The sequence below is a fragment of the Mixophyes fleayi genome, chromosome 2 (genome assembly GCF_038048845.1).
Source record: "Mixophyes fleayi isolate aMixFle1 chromosome 2, aMixFle1.hap1, whole genome shotgun sequence".
Taxonomy (NCBI): Eukaryota; Metazoa; Chordata; class Amphibia; order Anura; family Limnodynastidae; genus Mixophyes; species Mixophyes fleayi.
In genome coordinates this window covers 252,639,376-252,658,064 of record NC_134403.1, presented here as the reverse complement: position 1 = coordinate 252,658,064, position 18,689 = coordinate 252,639,376, and positions in this window count along the sequence as shown.

Genomic DNA, 18,689 nt, shown 5'->3' with positions numbered 1-18,689 from the left:
TGAAGGCTTTTTAAATTTGGTATGTGTAGTTGAGTTACAATTTACAAGGTCAGAATTCTTATTTTTGATCTGGAAAAATTTCTTAATCGTTAACTTTCTAATAAACTTTTGTAGATCCAAGAAAGTTCTAAAAGAATCTGATCCTGAAGTAGGTGCAAATTTTAAACCTTTTGAGAGAAGTGATAATTCCTCTTGGCTCAATACACATGAACTTAAGTTAAAAACATTACAAGGTATAATTGAATGAGTGGAATCAAAAGCAGCTTTGCTGTTGGCTAACAATTTTCTAGCCTTCAATTTATGTTTCAGTTTCAAAAATCTAACTTTGTTGTTCCCACCCCTTTGTCCCCTCTTATTCTTGATGTTCTTATTTGAAAGGGGACATTTTTCTTCAATTATCGGAATTGAAACCTCCTTTCCCTCCCTCTCTGTCTCTGTGGTCTTTTTTTCTTCCACGTGGAGTGGGAGTGGGGAAAAGAAGAAGGAAAATCATCCTTATCTTTTAAGATGTCAAACCTATTGGTGGATTCAAAATTTACATGTTGTTGAGGTTCTTTATAACTTCTATTTTTATTGGTTTTTGATGGTTTAGACCATTTTGGGGAATCATAAATGTTTCCACCCTTAGATGTAGAAGGGAAGTTGTCAATATTTAGATCAGATGGATTAGATCTCTGTGGAGGTATAGATAAATCCTTATCTGTATAACTATTTTTAAAAGGAAAATACTCCTTTCCTATTCCCGATAAACCATAATCATAATTCTTATGTTGCTGAGTATCTCTTAGAAATTTCTTATGTTTTTTTGAAATCAATAATTTGGTGTCACGGGAGATTTTATCTCTAATGTTCTGTAGTTTTAATTTTACATCGTTAAGATCCTCGAATGGAGTAATGAGAGACTGTAAACACAGACTTTCTTCTTCCATTTGGCTAAGGATTTTTCTCTTATCTGTTAGGATGAGCTCCATTAAGGAGAAAGAACAGTTTTGTAATATTAAATCCCATTTTTCTTTAAATTCAATTGGTGCAGATGTAAAGGAAGGGTTTTTAATAATTTGCAATCCTTTAGGTACAATTTGGTCAGCTATATATTGTTCTAAAGTTACTACTTCCCACCAAATTCTATTTTCCTTAAGTAGCACAATTTCTAATTTACCCATAACAGAGTAGATGTCTTCATCACATAAATCTATAAGGCTATTTTCTCTATCAAAAATATTGGTAGCCATATTCACTCTATCAGTGATGTGTGGGAACATGATGCGCTAAAATAGGGTATAGTAGTGTAGAGTGAGCAAATTAGTAAAGTATATAATACCCTTACAGCGCTACATAAACCACTGCTGCAAATCAGATAATTAAAACTTTACACCAAAGTATAAATCACATATAGAAAAAGTATTGTAGGTAAATTACTTTTTTGCGCTGAGGTTTCCCATACAAAATAGGTAGAGTAAATCTAATGAATATATAAAACGGAAAAAAATACTTATATTGGTTGATGGTATAATGTTCAAATTCTTTCAAGAGATCATAAGGAATTGTCTGATGATGAATATACCAACATTCTTTATCCTTGCACTTTAAAGATCATCATGAATGCAATATTAGAGATATTAGGAATTTTATAGGAATAGATTTGGTACAAGGAGATTGGAAATGCAGAGATATTAACAACAAATTATCTCAGAGAGAAATGATGTGGATTTTTAAACTTAACACCTTGATACCAACTGGACTGAATAAGGATTTCGAGTTGAAATGCTTCTTAGAATGAATTAACCCTGTTTTAATTTCTCCTTTTCTGTTTTTTTCTCATTTCAGAGGGAAATAATTATGTATATTCACTTTATATATGATATCTGTGTACTGTATTGAATTTATCTGTATGGGAGGAGACTAATACATGTTCTCACATCTACCATTTCCTATAAATCAAGCCATTTTTTTAACATTTCTATGTAATCTTTCTTCCCTATTTGAGGGATTTTGTACATTACATTATTGTGTAGGATTTTATCTGGATGAGACGCTGTTTTTCTCCCCTCATTGCTTAATACTATTAATATTACTATTTTTTTCATGTTATTAATGCTTTTATATTGTTGATATCTATACTTTCATATTTTGTATTTTTGCAATTCTTGTATATTATATACTCTGTATATTTGAACGTTGTATTCTATATGAAAGCATATCTTGTGGAAAATACTCTGTAATCTTGGAAGATATATATGTATCATGTATCAATCAACAGTTCAAATTTGACCTTTGATCATATAATACACTGAAAATGTTCAAATTATAACTGATTGGATTATCTGTAACTACATACCGTTTTTCTTTCATGTTAAATGAGGTTTTACTAATGGAAATAATGTTTGTTGTACTAAATTGGCGCTTACTTGCATTTTTCAATCTGATCATGTGATCGGAGGTAACTATATAAGGATACACGGCTTGCTACATTCATTACCTTGATAAAGATCCAACGAACAGGATCGAAACTAGTTGGTGACTGCTACCGTGTTCTCTCTGTGTGTCTGCCGGCCGAGACGGGACTCGTGTATACGGATGTTTCGGTGATTGTCTAACAGGCTTACCTACTCCATCTGGACATTGCTGACTGATTCTTCGTTAACATCTCTCCGTGCACGGACTACCCGCTGGGAAAGCGCACACTCAATATGCTGATTATTTTATACTCCGCGGTAGGAACATCTATGTTTTTATTTAATAAATGTTTTTAGCTACTACCTAAAAAGTATACCTCTCTTTTTCTTACATCTATCGAGAGGTTTTGGAGAAGAAGTAAGAAGCGGAGGTCTATATTTTGAAGTGCCAATTTTAAAGAATCTACGGTGTAAGTAGATTGAATTGTGGGGCATCCCACACTATATATCTACCAGGACTATTCCTACATATGGTGTAACACTGATTATAGAACTAGTTCTTCTAGTCCTAAATATCGGGATTGGAGAATTTAAAAGTTATCATATAAAAGTGATATTTAACATTTCATAGTGTTGTAACATACAGTATTACACTATTGTATATTCTTTCTTTTCCGCATGGTATATTCATCATCAGACAATTCCTTATGATCTCTTGAAAGAATTTGAACATTATACCATCAACCAATATAAGTATTTTTTTCCGTTTTATATATTCATTAGATTTACTCTACCTATTTTGTATGGGAAACCTCAGCGCAAAAAAGTAATTTACCTACAATACTTTTTCTATATGTGATTTATACTTTGGTGTAAAGTTTTAATTATCTGATTTGCAGCAGTGGTTTATGTAGCGCTGTAAGGGTATTATATACTTTACTAATTTGCTCACTCTACACTACTATACCCTATTTTAGCGCATCATGTTCCCACACATCACTGATAGAGTGAATATGGCTACCAATATTTTTGATAGAGAAAATAGCCTTATAGATTTATGTGATGAAGACATCTACTCTGTTATGGGTAAATTAGAAATTGTGCTACTTAAGGAAAATAGAATTTGGTGGGAAGTAGTAACTTTAGAACAATATATAGCTGACCAAATTGTACCAAAAGGATTGCAAATTATTAAAAACCCTTCCTTTACATCTGCACCAATTGAATTTAAAGAAAAATGGGATTTAATATTACAAAACTGTTCTTTCTCCTTAATGGAGCTCATCCTAACAGATAAGAGAAAAATCCTTAGCCAAATGGAAGAAGAAATTCTGTGTTTACAGTCTCTCATTACTCCATTCGAGGATCTTAACGATGTAAAATTAAAACTACAGAACATTAGAGATAAAATCTCCCGTGACACCAAATTATTGATTTCAAAAAAACATAAGAAATTTCTAAGAGATACTCAGCAACATAAGAATTATGATTATGGTTTATCGGGAATAGGAAAGGAGTATTTTCCTTTTAAAAATAGTTATACAGATAAGGATTTATCTATACCTCCACAGAGATCTAATCCATCTGATCTAAATATTGACAACTTCCCTTCTACATCTAAGGGTGGAAACATTTATGATTCCCCAAAATGGTCTAAACCATCAAAAACCAATAAAAATAGAAGTTATAAAGAACCTCAACAACATGTAAATTTTGAATCCACCAATAGGTTTGACATCTTAAAAGATAAGGATGATTTTCCTTCTTCTTTTCCCCACTCCCACTCCACGTGGAAGAAAAAAAGACCACAGAGACAGAGAGGGAGGGAAAGGAGGTTTCAATTCCGATAATTGAAGAAAAATGTCCCCTTTCAAATAAGAACATCAAGAATAAGAGGGGACAAAGGGGTGGGAACAACAAAGTTAGATTTTTGAAACTGAAACATAAATTGAAGGCTAGAAAATTGTTAGCCAACAGCAAAGCTGCTTTTGATTCCACTCATTCAATTATACCTTGTAATGTTTTTAACTTAAGTTCATGTGTATTGAGCCAAGAGGAATTATCACTTCTCTCAAAAGGTTTAAAATTTGCACCTACTTCAGGATCAGATTCTTTTAGAACTTTCTTGGATCTACAAAAGTTTATTAGAAAGTTAACGATTAAGAAATTTTTCCAGATCAAAAATAAGAATTCTGACCTTGTAAATTGTAACTCAACTACACATACCAAATTTAAAAAGCCTTCAACATTTTACCCATCTCACATCAAGGGTCCTTATATAGAGACCTTTAGCAAACTTGTGGCTGACGAACTTAAAAATCTACATGAAAAGAAAGAGAGAATTCATCATAATTTGTCACATAAAGAAAGATTAGCATTAAAGGGACTTCAGGACAACCCTGATCTAATCATTAAGCCCGCCGACAAAGGGGGAGGAGTTGTAGTACTTAATAAAGTTGATTATTTAACAGAAATCAATAGACAATTGGCAGATAAGAATACCTATCACAAATTAAAGAATGACCCTACATATGGGATTAAGAAAAAATTTGAAAATCTAATTATTAAATATGAAAATATAGGTACTATAGATAAAGAGGTGGGTGATTTCTTGAGAGGACACTCACACACTACCCCCTACATTTATATCCTCCCAAAAATTCATAAAGATTTAGTTCATCCTCCAGGCCGCCCCATTATTTCTGGGGTAAACAGTCTGACAGCCAACCTATCTGCCTACATTGACCATCACTTACAACCCCTAGTACAAAATAACCCATCGTATTTGAAAGATACGAAAGAAGTGTTAAATTATCTTGGGAATACTCCTTGGAGCTCTAGTATGTATATGGTGACAGCAGATGTCACCTCACTATACACTATAATTGAGCACCAAAGGGGTCTAACAGCAGTTAAAGTCTTTCTGGATAAATCCACCACAGATGAGAATTTAAAACAATTTCTCCTGGAGGGAATAAATTTCATCCTGGAGAATAATTATTTTTATCATAAGGGTGAATACTTCCTCCAGAAGACAGGAACAGCAATGGGTACCAGGTTCGCTCCGAGTTATGCTAATTTATTTATGGCTCATTGGGAACATCTTCATATTGATGATAGACTCGGAGCGAGCCTGGTATCTTGGAGGAGGTATATAGATGATATACTCTTCCTTTGGAATGGAGATAGATTCTCTTTGGACATTTTTTGCTCTAGCCTTAATTTCAACAATTGGAATATCAAGTATACATTTAATATTAGCAGATCTTCAGTTCATTTTTTAGATTTGCATATCTATATAGAGAATGAAAAGATTAATACACAATGTTATCAAAAACCTACTGATACCAATACCCATATTCCACCTTCCAGCCAACATCATCCTAATTGGCTGAGGGGAATACCATATGGACAGTTCCTTCGCATTAGGAGGAACTGTACAGATGATACATCTTTTTCAACACAGATGGATAAAATGTATAAAAGTTTTCAAAGCAGAGGTTATAATGATCAACAACTTATTAAAGCCAAAGAAAAGATCACAATGACCAGTCGAGAATCTCTCTTAGAACCCTCAAAAAAATGTGATAAAAAGGACTTCCAGTTATCCTTTGTTACCAACTATAGTCATAATTATAAAAAAATGGAACATATTATATCTAAATTCTGGTACATCTTAGGGAAAGATACAAACCTTGCAGAGATTCTCCCAGAGAAACCTTCCTTTATATACAGAAAATCTCAAACTCTAAAGGACAAATTGGTTAAGGGAGCCCAGATTGAATCTCCCAGACAAGGGAGAATTAAGTCAAAGGGATTTTACCGCTGTGGACAGTGTCTCCCCTGTAGACAAATCATTCACAACAATAGTAAGATAGAAGAATTTGTTGTTCATAACAATTCTTATAAAATAGATTCCTTCATTACATGTAATTCATGTAATGTCGTTTATATAATAGAATGCAAATGTGGATTATGCTATGTGGGAAAAACATCTCGCCCCCTGAAGAGGCGCATATATGAACACATTCGAAATATTAAACTAGGATATGAACAACATTCTTTATCCTTGCACTTTAAAGATCATCATGAATGCAATATTAGAGATATTAGGAATTTTATAGGAATAGATTTGGTACAAGGAGATTGGAAATGCAGAGATATTAACAACAAATTATCTCAGAGAGAAATGATGTGGATTTTTAAACTTAACACCTTGATACCAACTGGACTGAATAAGGATTTCGAGTTGAAATGCTTCTTAGAATGAATTAACCCTGTTTTAATTTCTCCTTTTCTGTTTTTTTCTCATTTCAGAGGGAAATAATTATGTATATTCACTTTATATATGATATCTGTGTACTGTATTGAATTTATCTGTATGGGAGGAGACTAATACATGTTCTCACATCTACCATTTCCTATAAATCAAGCCATTTTTTTAACATTTCTATGTAATCTTTCTTCCCTATTTGAGGGATTTTGTACATTACATTATTGTGTAGGATTTTATCTGGATGAGACGCTGTTTTTCTCCCCTCATTGCTTAATACTATTAATATTACTATTTTTTTCATGTTATTAATGCTTTTATATTGTTGATATCTATACTTTCATATTTTGTATTTTTGCAATTCTTGTATATTATATACTCTGTATATTTGAACGTTGTATTCTATATGAAAGCATATCTTGTGGAAAATACTCTGTAATCTTGGAAGATATATATGTATCATGTATCAATCAACAGTTCAAATTTGACCTTTGATCATATAATACACTGAAAATGTTCAAATTATAACTGATTGGATTATCTGTAACTACATACCGTTTTTCTTTCATGTTAAATGAGGTTTTACTAATGGAAATAATGTTTGTTGTACTAAATTGGCGCTTACTTGCATTTTTCAATCTGATCATGTGATCGGAGGTAACTATATAAGGATACACGGCTTGCTACATTCATTACCTTGATAAAGATCCAACGAACAGGATCGAAACTAGTTGGTGACTGCTACCGTGTTCTCTCTGTGTGTCTGCCGGCCGAGACGGGACTCGTGTATACGGATGTTTCGGTGATTGTCTAACAGGCTTACCTACTCCATCTGGACATTGCTGACTGATTCTTCGTTAACATCTCTCCGTGCACGGACTACCCGCTGGGAAAGCGCACACTCAATATGCTGATTATTTTATACTCCGCGGTAGGAACATCTATGTTTTTATTTAATAAATGTTTTTAGCTACTACCTAAAAAGTATACCTCTCTTTTTCTTACATCTATCGAGAGGTTTTGGAGAAGAAGTGAGAAGCGGAGGTCTATATTTTGAAGTGCCAATTTTAAAGAATCTACGGTGTAAGTAGATTGAATTGTGGGGCATCCCACACTATATATCTACCAGGACTAGTCCTACATATGGTGTAACACTGATTATAGAACTAGTTCTTCTAGTCCTAAATATCGGGATTGGAGAATTTAAAAGTTATCATATAAAAGTGATATTTAACATTTCATAGTGTTGTAACATACAGTATTACACTATTGTATATTATTTCTTTTCCGCATGGTATATTCATCATCAGACAATTCCTTATGATCTCTTGAAAGAATTTGAACATTATACCATCAACCAATATAAGTATTTTTTTCCGTTTTATATATTCATTAGATTTACTCTACCTATTTTGTATGGGAAACCTCAGCGCAAAAAAGTAATTTACCTACCATAAATTATATTTCAAGCTACGTCCACTGTCTTCAGGTTCGGAACAGCAGCAAGTGGGTTTTGTTATATCACTGTTGCAAGGAGATCCACAAACCTGGGCATTTGGATTGTGCCCTGACCGTCCGGAATTGTTATCTGTAGATTCCTTTTTCCAAGCCTTGGGTCTCCTGTATGACGATCCTGACAAAGTCGCTACTGCTGAGTCTAAACTTAGATCTTTTAAACAGGGACGTCGTTCTGCTGAAGAATATTGTACTGAATTTTGCAGGTGGGCCTCAGATTTTGAATGGAATAATCCAGCTCTCTGCAGTCAGTTTTGTTTGGGCCTTAGAGAACTAATAAAGGACATATTGGTGCAATATCCAGCTCCTGATTCTCTGGAGTCCTTTATGTGTTTGGCAATTCGCATTGATCGGCGAATAAATGAAAGAAGACTGGAAAAGGAATTTCATCCGCAGAACTTTTTCCCTGTCTCCAACTCAGTTAATACCGGGGATACTAGAAAAGTTCATCTAGGCGTTTACCTTGTACAAAATAAAAATTTCCTCCAGTTACCTGCCCAGATTTCCCTGGTCTCTGGGAGTGTTGATGTCCTAGCTTTCGTGGACAGCGGAGCAGCTGGAAATTTTCTGGATATTTCTCTAGCACGGCGGTTTGCTGTTCCTACTCAACCATTAAAAGTTCCAGTATCTGTTTGTGGTTTGGATGGCCACCTAATTAAGGGCGGAAGTGTGCTAGAGAGTACCAGCTCTCTTACCCTGACAGTGGGACCACTCCATTAGGAAATGCTGTCATTCTACCTTATCCATTCGCCAACATACCCTGTGGTTCTGGGGTACCCTTGGCTTAGCAAGCGCAACCCAGTCCTTGATTGGTCCACAGGAGAACTGGTGGCATGGGGGAAAAACTGCCAAGGGACATGCCTAGCAACACCTGTTAAGGTTGCTACTGCTTCAGTCAAATCAGGTCTCAAACTCCCGCTGCAATATCAAGATTTTGCTGTTTTCTCCAAGCAAGCTGCAGATACATTACCATCACATCTCCTGTATGATTGCACTATTGATATTCAGCCTGGGAGTAAATTTCCTAAGACTCGTTTATATTCTCTTTCCGTGGAAGAGACCAAAGCCATGGAGAACTATATTTCTGAGGACCTGAAAAAAGGGTTCATTAGACCTTCTCGTTCACCCCTGGGTATCGGTTTTTTCTTTGTCAAAAAGAAAGACTGAGATTTACGACCTTGCATTGATTACAGAGGTCTGAATCAGATCACCATTAAAAGCAAATATCCTCTGCCACTGATTTCTCAGTTGTTCGACCAGTTAAGAGGTGCTTCGGTATTTTCTAAAATTGATTTACGTGGAGCATACAATTTGATACGCATACGGAAGGGCGATGAATGGAAGACCACTTTTAACACTCATTCTGTACATTACGAGTATTGTGTTATGCCGTTTGGTCTTTCTAATGCGCCAGCCGTGTTCTAGGATTTGATCAATGATGCACTACGAGATTACCTGGGTAAATCTGTCATTGTGTATCTGGATTACATCTTGATCTATTCCTCATCCATGCCCCAACACCGTGAACAAGTCCGTTTGGTACTACAGAAACTTAAAGACAATCATCTATTTGCCAAATTAGGGAAATGTGAGTTTGAAGTCTCCACTGTGGCATTCTTGGGGTATTTCATTTCTGCCAACGGGATCCAGCCAAAGTCTGAGCCATCACTGATTGGAGTCTTCCCAGTAACCTAAAAGCCATCCAAAGGTTCCTCATGTTTGCTAATTACTACAGGAGATTCATTCGCAATTTCTCGGTAATTGTGGCACCTATCACTCAATTAACTAAGAAAGGAGCTGATCCAGATGTATGGCCGCCAGAAGCTGTCAAAGCATTTGATACCCTAAAAAAGCCCTTTGTTTCTGGTCCTATCCTCAAACATTCTGATACAGAGCTACCTTTCATTTTGAAGTGGATGCTTCTGAGGTTGGGGTGGGGGCAGTTCTGTCACAAGTGTCCAGTTCTGATGAAAAGTTACACCCATGCACATTCTTCTCTAAGAAATTCTCAGCAGCAGAGATAAATTATGATGTGGGAAATTGTGAGTTGCTGGCCATTAAATGGGCATTCGAAGAATGGAGACATTGGCTGGAGGGCGCTAAGCATAACATCACGGTGTACATGGATCACAAAAATCTCCAATACATTGAGATTGCTAAGAGGTTGAATCCCAGACAGGCGCGCTGGGCTCTTTTCTTCTCTCGATTTAATTTTGTGATCACAGATCGCCCTGGTTCTAAGAATTTGAAGGCGGATGCCTTATCCAGAAGTTTTTTACAGAAACATGAGGATCCCCTTTATAACACTCCTATCATATCTTCTCAAACCATTGTTTCAGGGCTAACTCAGGGCAGTGGCAGATCGGGGGGGAGGCTTGCTGCCGGCGGCTGCACATTATGTGCAGGTCCATTCAGCAGTGACAGGCAGGGCCAGCGTGCTGCCCGGCCGCTCTGATTGTGTTTTAAACACAATCAGAGCATCCGGGCAGCACGCTGTCCCTGCCTGTCACTGCTGAACGGACCTGCACATAGTATGCAGCCGCCGGCAGCCTCAGATGTCAAAAGGGGGCGGGGCCTAAATCCCCCCCCCCCCCCTACATCGCCCAGGGTAGCAGTATTCTCTAGATACGCCCCTGACTCAGGGTTTGGCAACCCAGTTACAGGCAGTTCAGGATCAGGCACCAGCTTCCATGTCTCCCAATTTGTTGTTTGTGCCAGCTGGTCTGAGACAGTCTGTCTTGTCTGAGGTCCATTACAGCAAAATATCTGGACATCCAGGTATCACCAAGACTATTAAATTACTCTCTCGTTCTGTTTGGTGGCCTTCTATGAAGAAAGACATTAGAGACTTTGTACAGTCCTGCGAGATTTGTTCCAGGGTGAAAACACCCAGAGATTTGCCCATGGGACAGATGATGCCTTTACCCGTGCCCAGTGTTCCATGGACCCACATCTCCATGGATTTTATTACGGATTTGCCTTTGTCTAAAAGTTGTAATTGCATTTGGGTGATAGTCGATCGCTTTAGTAAGATGGCTCATTTTGTTCCTTTACCTAAGCTACCATCTGCTAAGTCTTTGGCTCCTCTGTTCATTCAAAATGTTATCAGAATACATGGAATACCCACTAATATTGTATCATATAGAGGTACTCAATTTGTGGTCCAGTTCTGGAAATCATTTTGTGCCTTGCTTGACATTCAACTAAGTTTTTCATCAGCCTATCACCCACAGACTAATGGACAGACGGAAAGGGTAAAGCAGTCATTGGAACAGTATTTAAGATGCTACATTTCTGAATTACATGACAACTGGGTAGAATACCTGCCATGGGCTGAATTTGCCTACAATAATTCACCACACTCTTCCTCTGTTTATGCCCCATTTCTCTGCATTTATGGGAGACATCCCAAGTCTGTTTCATTTTCTGACATCATAAAACCCACCCCACCCTGAGATCGGACACATTGCTCATTCTCTGAAGAGAATTAGGAAAAAGATAAACTTATCTTTGAAGCAAGCTGCGTCTCGAGCCAAGTTATTTAAGGATCGCTTCAGACGTCCTTGTAAGTTCAAGAAAGGGGACAGAGTATGGCTCTCCACTAAGAGCATCAAGCTCCGCCAGCCTTCCTTTAAGTTCGGACCAAGATACATTGGTCCATTTAAGATCATCAGTAAGATTAATCCTGTTGCTTTTCAGTTGGAACAGCCCAACTCTTTGAGGATACGCTGTACGTTCCATGCATCTTTATTGAAGCCATCTCTTACTTCCCGGAGGTTTCCCAGGAAACAGCCAAGCAAACCTGCCCCAGTGATAGTGGATGGTCACACGGAATTTGTGATTGAAAAGATTCTTGATTCCAAATGGGTACAACGCCAACTCCACTATTTGGTTCACTGGAAGCGGTATGGCCCTGAAGAAAGATCATGGATACCTGCCAGGAACGTGCATGCCAATGAGTTAAGAAGAGCTTTTCATCAGAAGTTTCCAGATAAGCCTAGATTAAGGGGTTCCTTAACCCCTCCTCAAGTGAGGGTACTGTCACGAGCCGCGGAGCTACGCCGCATCCTGGCGTGATCTAGCAGCCGGGCGCATGCTCTAGTTTCTATGCTCTGTTTTTATTCTTTGGGATTATCCTTGTTGCATAGATATAGGAGGGTGTAGGGACATCCTCCAACTCCAGGGGGAGCTCTCATGTGATTTAAACTGGTTCATTTATATTTTTATACATGCTTCCTGGTTATGTTATTACATATGCCAGTTCTAGCCAGTAATTAATTAGCAGCCTTCTGAGGCTGATTGTCAGCCCTGTTCTCCTCTGTCCTCATTGGTTCTCAGTACTATTTAAGGCAGTGAGGTCTGAGCTTCACTGCCGGTTATAGCTCCCAGTTCCCTGTCTGCTAACCTGCTCCTGTGCTGTTCTGTGTAAACACTCTGGATTGAACTACTGTGTATGACCCATGCCTGTTTCTGGACCTTGAACCTCTGCTTCTGACCCTGACCTATTGCTTGAACCTGGATTTTGAACCTCTGCTTGTGACCTCGATCTTATGCCTGTCTCTGGACTCAGAACCTGTGCCTGTGACCCCTGACCTTGTTCCTTGGATACGTTATCTGCTGTCGGCTGACCCTTGCCTGGACCCCACGCTGCTGTCTGCCATAGCACTCTCTTCCTGGGTTCTCCTTGGCCAGTACACATCTCACGACCCTCTGTTTGTCTGCAGCCAAGTCTGTCCCCACCACTAGGGGCAACAGTGAACACCAGACTTCAGAGCAGACTGCGGGTTTTGCTGTACTTGCTGGAGGGGTTCCTAACATATGGGAGAATTCTTGCAAGCAGGAGTGAGAGGTGATCACCAAAGACGAGACAGGGCAACTGTCAGAGGTAGATCTAAGAGGGTGGGACGGAGAGAGAGTATTTTGGTATGAGATTTGAGATATATGCAAGGGTAGTGTTTTTGAGGGCTTTGTAGGTAAGGGAGAGTAATTTGAATTTTATTCTGGAGGACGCAGGGATTCAGTGTACGGATTTGCAAAGGTGTGCAGCAGATATGGAACGGAGAGAGAGAGATAGATCAGCCTTGTAGCAGCTTTTAGGATGGATTTCAGTGTGGATATATGGGTGTCAGGAATGCCAGATATTAGGAGGTTGCAATAGTCAAGATGGAGTTCTGGTAGCATGTTGAATAAGAAAAGGGCGTATTCTGGCAATGTTTTTTAGGTGGATTTGACAGGACTGGGAGAGAGTCTGGATGTGATGAAAAAAGCATAGGATGGAGTAATGTGTGACAACAAGGCAGCAAGTTTGGGAGACTGAGGAAATTGTGGTGTTATTGACAGTGAGGGAGATTTGAGGGCAGTTGGGGACACTGGCAGGAGGGAACATTTTTGAACATGTTGAGCTTAATGTAGTGTTGAGACATCTATGTGGAGATAGCAGAAAGACAGTTGGTTACACGAGTACAGGAAGAGAAAGGTCAGGGGAAGAGGTATAGATTTGGGTGTCATCAGCATAAAGATGGTATTGGAGGTCAAATTACCAAATTAGTGCCCCAAGAGAAGAGGTATACAATGAAAAAAGGAAAGGGCCAAGAACAGAGCCTTGTGGGACACCCAACAAATGGTGGGAGTGGAAGGGAGGATGTTTCGGAGGTAGAAACACTAAAGGAGCGGTTCAATAGGAAGTGAATCAGAAAAGAACTGTGTCATAAATGACAATGGAGTGAAGGGTGTGTAGGAGAAGAGGGTGATCAACAGTGTCAAAAGCAGCAGAGAGGTCCAGGAGAATGAGCAGGGAGAAATGACCCTTTGTTTGACAGGCACTTTAAGGGCAGGAGATTGGTCTTTATTGTAACATGTACACTTTTGCTGAGTGCTGAGGTCAATTATGAGGCACAATATGACCATTGTGCAGACCAATATCACCTTGCTTTTTCCAGAGAGCATAGGTTAGTAAGATGACCACAAGCCATTTCAACATTTGCAGATATCCCCTTTTCCACTCTTTATATCGGGAAGGTCCTAAAATAAATGGGGCTGTTGGTACACTATATAGTAACCTAATATAGGTATCTGAGTAAACATGGACTGGCTAGGGCTACCTAGAATTTTATTTTTAGTTAGGTCTCTGGCTAGCAGGAACTATTCACACCATGAGCTGCTTCCCTTTGCAAGTATTTAGGCATTCTTCCCAGAGCAATTCAGAAATTTTAATGTAATGGGTAGGTTGGAATTGTGTGTGTATAATATGTTAGAAAGGAGGATCAAAGCATATCCTATTTCCGATATGTCTCTGTGAATCCTAAATATTTGACCCATGTTTGCAAGAGTTAATAACAATGGTGCTAGAGTAATCCGGATTACCATGATTCACATTTTTTCAATTGCAAGTAAAGCATTGAAACCACTAAAAAATTTTACATTAATTTTCTTGAGAAGTATTCTATCTACTCTCAAACTTATAGTTTCACTAGAGGTCTCCCTACTTTAAAAGGACTCCAGAGACACCTGTTGTGAAATCTTGTGTCAACTCTTTGCCTAAATGTATTCTGTATAGAGATGGGCGGGCTCGGTTCCCCGAGATCTCCCGCCCGTTCGGAATCGAAATCGAGACAAAACGTCATTGTGACATATTCGTATTTCTGAGCTCGGTTCTCGCGAGATTTGAAAAGCATAAATACCAGCCTCCACTGTAATCCATCGCCATTTGACAGAGGGAGAAATCAGGGTTAGGTCACACTGGCTATATCAGCGCAGGGACAGAGCAGTAATTGGACACATTATTGTTTCTATTCAATACCATTCTAATCTTAATACCAGTTGTTACAGCAGTAAGAGGAGGATAGAGGAGGGTTTTTGTTAAATTTCTGGCTCTCCAAGTGCTTTTGGGCAGGGCCATCTTAACAACATTATGGGCCCCCGGGCAAAGCAGTGCACCGGGGCCCCTAGATATAGATATAGATATATAGATGTATACAGATACAGATATAGATATAGATATATAGAGATAGAGATAGATAGATGTACTTGCTCAGTGACCCTTGTAGGTTTTTTTTGCAGGTTTTTTTCTTTTGCAGGATTATTTATTCTCATTAAGAGCCGTGCCTATGGGGCCCCCTTGCCCATGGGGCCCCGGGCAGCTGCCCATCGTGCCCAATGGAAAAGATGGCCCTGCTTTTGGGGTGTTCCCCATTCTTTTGTATTAATTTTTCTGGCTGTCAAAAGAATTATTTGTCAGCAGTCTAAAAAAATAATATTTAGCACTCCAAGTGCTTTTGGGGTGTCCCATATTCCCCAGTGTTTTACTGTAATTTTTCTGGCTGTCAAAAGTCATATTTGTCAGCAGTATCTAAAACAATTTGTAGCACTACATGTGCTTTGGCCTCATTATAATGGATTCAAAGCAGTCCACATATGAGCAGAATCAGCAACCAGGTTCTGTCACCAGTCCTGATGGTAATGTTCCCAGTATGTCATCTGGGAAAGGCGATGTCAAACTACACAGTCTTTTGAAATCAGGCAAAAAAACACACACCAAAAAACAATTTACTGTGTTGAAGCGAAAAAGAAGTGTAACTGAGGAAAAGTTAACTGCCAATAAAAAAAAATTTGCCAACATAACATTCTACACACGCAGTGGCAAAGAGAGAATGAGGCCTTCGCCTTTCTCTATTACTGGCAGATCCAAAAATGTTACCGAGCCTACAAGTGGTGCACAACTACTGTTACGCATCAAAGCCAAGCTGCAAGATAACAGTAAGGCATTAGAGGAATGTTTGCTCTGAATCAGTAATGACACCAATCCCTGTGGAGAGTCCATCCAACAGAGGGATGTCTAATCGTGAGCATTTTGTTAGTGTACCCATAAAGAGGGGCCCTTTCAGCAGTTCTGCTGATGTGTGCCTGAACAGCCCGAGTGTAGCCGGTGATACACAAATTGAGGATGCCACTTTGGAAATAGAAGAGGATGAGGGGGAGATTTGTGTAGGCGACGAGGGCGCTAATGAGGATGTTGATGAGGATGAGGTTGTTTGTGTCCTGCACCAGTGGCAGCAGTTCTGGCACGTGACAAGAAAAAGGCCATTGTTATGCCTGGCCATAAAACAAAAAAAATCCACCTCTTTTGTGTGGAATTATTTCTACCCCAATCCAGACAACAATTGTATAGCCATTTGTAGTGTATTTCAAGCCACAGTCAGTCGAGGGAGGGACCTTAACCATCTTGGAACCTTGTCAATGTTACGCCATTTGACGAGAGTTCATGGTAAAGTGTTGGGAAAAGCTGAAAGTTCTTCCATAAAAATTACAAGCACTCCATCATCAGCTAGGACCCTCCGGTCACTGACATCCCGACGGCTACAAAATACACCCACCACACCATCCTCATCAATATCCTCAGTAGCGCTCGGAGTTAGCCCTGCATCCCACTTATTAAGGCTGGATGACTCCTGCACTATAATTGATTCCTCTGAAGAAAGCGTTAGTCCCACTGCTGCTGCTATTGCTGTTGTTGGGGGTGAATCGTCAGCCCAGAGGAAGGCCAAGAAAAAGAGCAGTCCTACATTTCAACAATTAACTGTGAAACATTAATTTCCTAAGGGAAGCAAATATGACAGCAGTCACCCAGTCGCCAAGCGAATCACAGATGCCATATTAGTGTAAGATCTGCGTCCAATATCCACCATAAACGCAGCTGGTTTTTCACAGTTAATTGAGGTTTTGTGTCCGCGTTACAGAATTCCATTGCGACACCATTTTTCCCGTAAAGCTATTCCACAACTATACCAAAAAGTGTGTACAAATGTAGAGATTGCGCTGAAAAATGCCATTCTGCCCACTGTCCACTTAACCACAGATATGTGGACAAGTGGAAGTGGGCAAACCAAAGACTATATGACTGTGACAACCCACTGGGTTGGTCATTCACCTTTACCAGCAGGAACAGCAGCAGCATGTACCCCACTACGTAACATTTGTCACAGGCAGGCCACACTTTGTATCACCGGCTTTACTAACAGACATATAGCTGACAATTTGTTACGCAAACTAAGAAATGTGATTGATACATGGCTTATACCACTTGGACTCTCCCCAGGATATGTCATTTCTGATAACGCCAACAATATAGTGTAAGCATTACAGCTGGGTGATTTCCATCACATTCCCTGTTTTGCTCACACCATCAACTTGGTGGTGCAGAGCTTCCTACGAAATAACTGTGAGGTGCAGGAGATGCTTTTGTTGGCCCGTAAGATTTCAGGCCATTTCAGGCATTCTGCCACAGCATGTAGGAGATTGCAGCAGCTCCAAGAGCAGTTTAACTTGCCCTACCACCAACTTAAGCAAGATGTGGTAACTAGGTAGAATTCCACCCTGTACATGCTGCAGAGGATGGAGGAACAGCGCAAAGCCATCCAAGCATATTGTACAAGCCATGACATTGGGAAAGGAGAGGGCATGTATTTCATTCTTGCACAGTGGGGAATCCTTTCAGTGCTGTGCAAGGTGCTGAAACCATTTGAAGTTGTGACGTGTGAAGTGAGTGCAGATTCTGCTACTTTGAGTCAAGTCATTCCTTTAATTAGACTATTGGAAAAGCAGCTTGAGAAACTGAAGGAGGAGATGAAAGCAAGCAAGTATGTTGGCCTTGTCGATCAAGTACTTAATTTGCTTTACAATGATCCTCGAGTTATTAAGATCTTGAACTCGGATCAGTACGTTTTGGCCACTGTGCTTGATCCAAGGTTTAAGACCTACATCAGGCCTGTCCAACCTGCGGCCCTCCAGGTGTTGTGAAACTACAAGCCCCAGCATGCTTTGCCAGTAGACAACTTGTTGATAGCTGGAAGGGCATGCTGGGACTTGTAGTTTCACAACATCTGGAGGGCCACAGGTTAGACAGGCCTGACCTACATTGAGTCTTTTCTTCAAAATGAACGAGATGTGAACTTTTGCAAGGAGCTATTGCTCAGAATTTTGTCAGCTGAACTGGGCCTTGGCTTGCCGACATGTCCTCCTTCAGTTTCTCAAGCAGCTGCGGCTCGAAAAAAAATGAATTTTCAAAAAAGAAGCAGGGAAGACGCAGAGGGCAGACCAGAACAGTTTAACATCTGGGGGTAAATGTATCAAGCTGAGAGTTTTCCGGCGGGTTTGAAAAGTGGAGATGTTGCCTATAGCAACCAATCAGATTCTAGCTGTCATTTTGTAGAATGCACTAAATAAATGATAGCTAGAATCTGATTGGTTTTTCAAACCCGCCGGAAAACTCTCAGCTTGATACATTTACCCCCTGGGCTGGTTTGAAAGATTTTTCTAAAAAATGAAAAAATGTGTGACCTTGCCCATAATGCCATCCAATATGAGTATTAACATGCAAAGGATGGTGGAGGATTATTTTCAAGAGGTAATTGATATGGAAATGTCAGACAGTCCCTTTCCTTACTGGGAAGAAAAGCAGGCAATTTGGAAACCCATGTTCAAACTTGCTTTGCAATACTTAAGCTGCC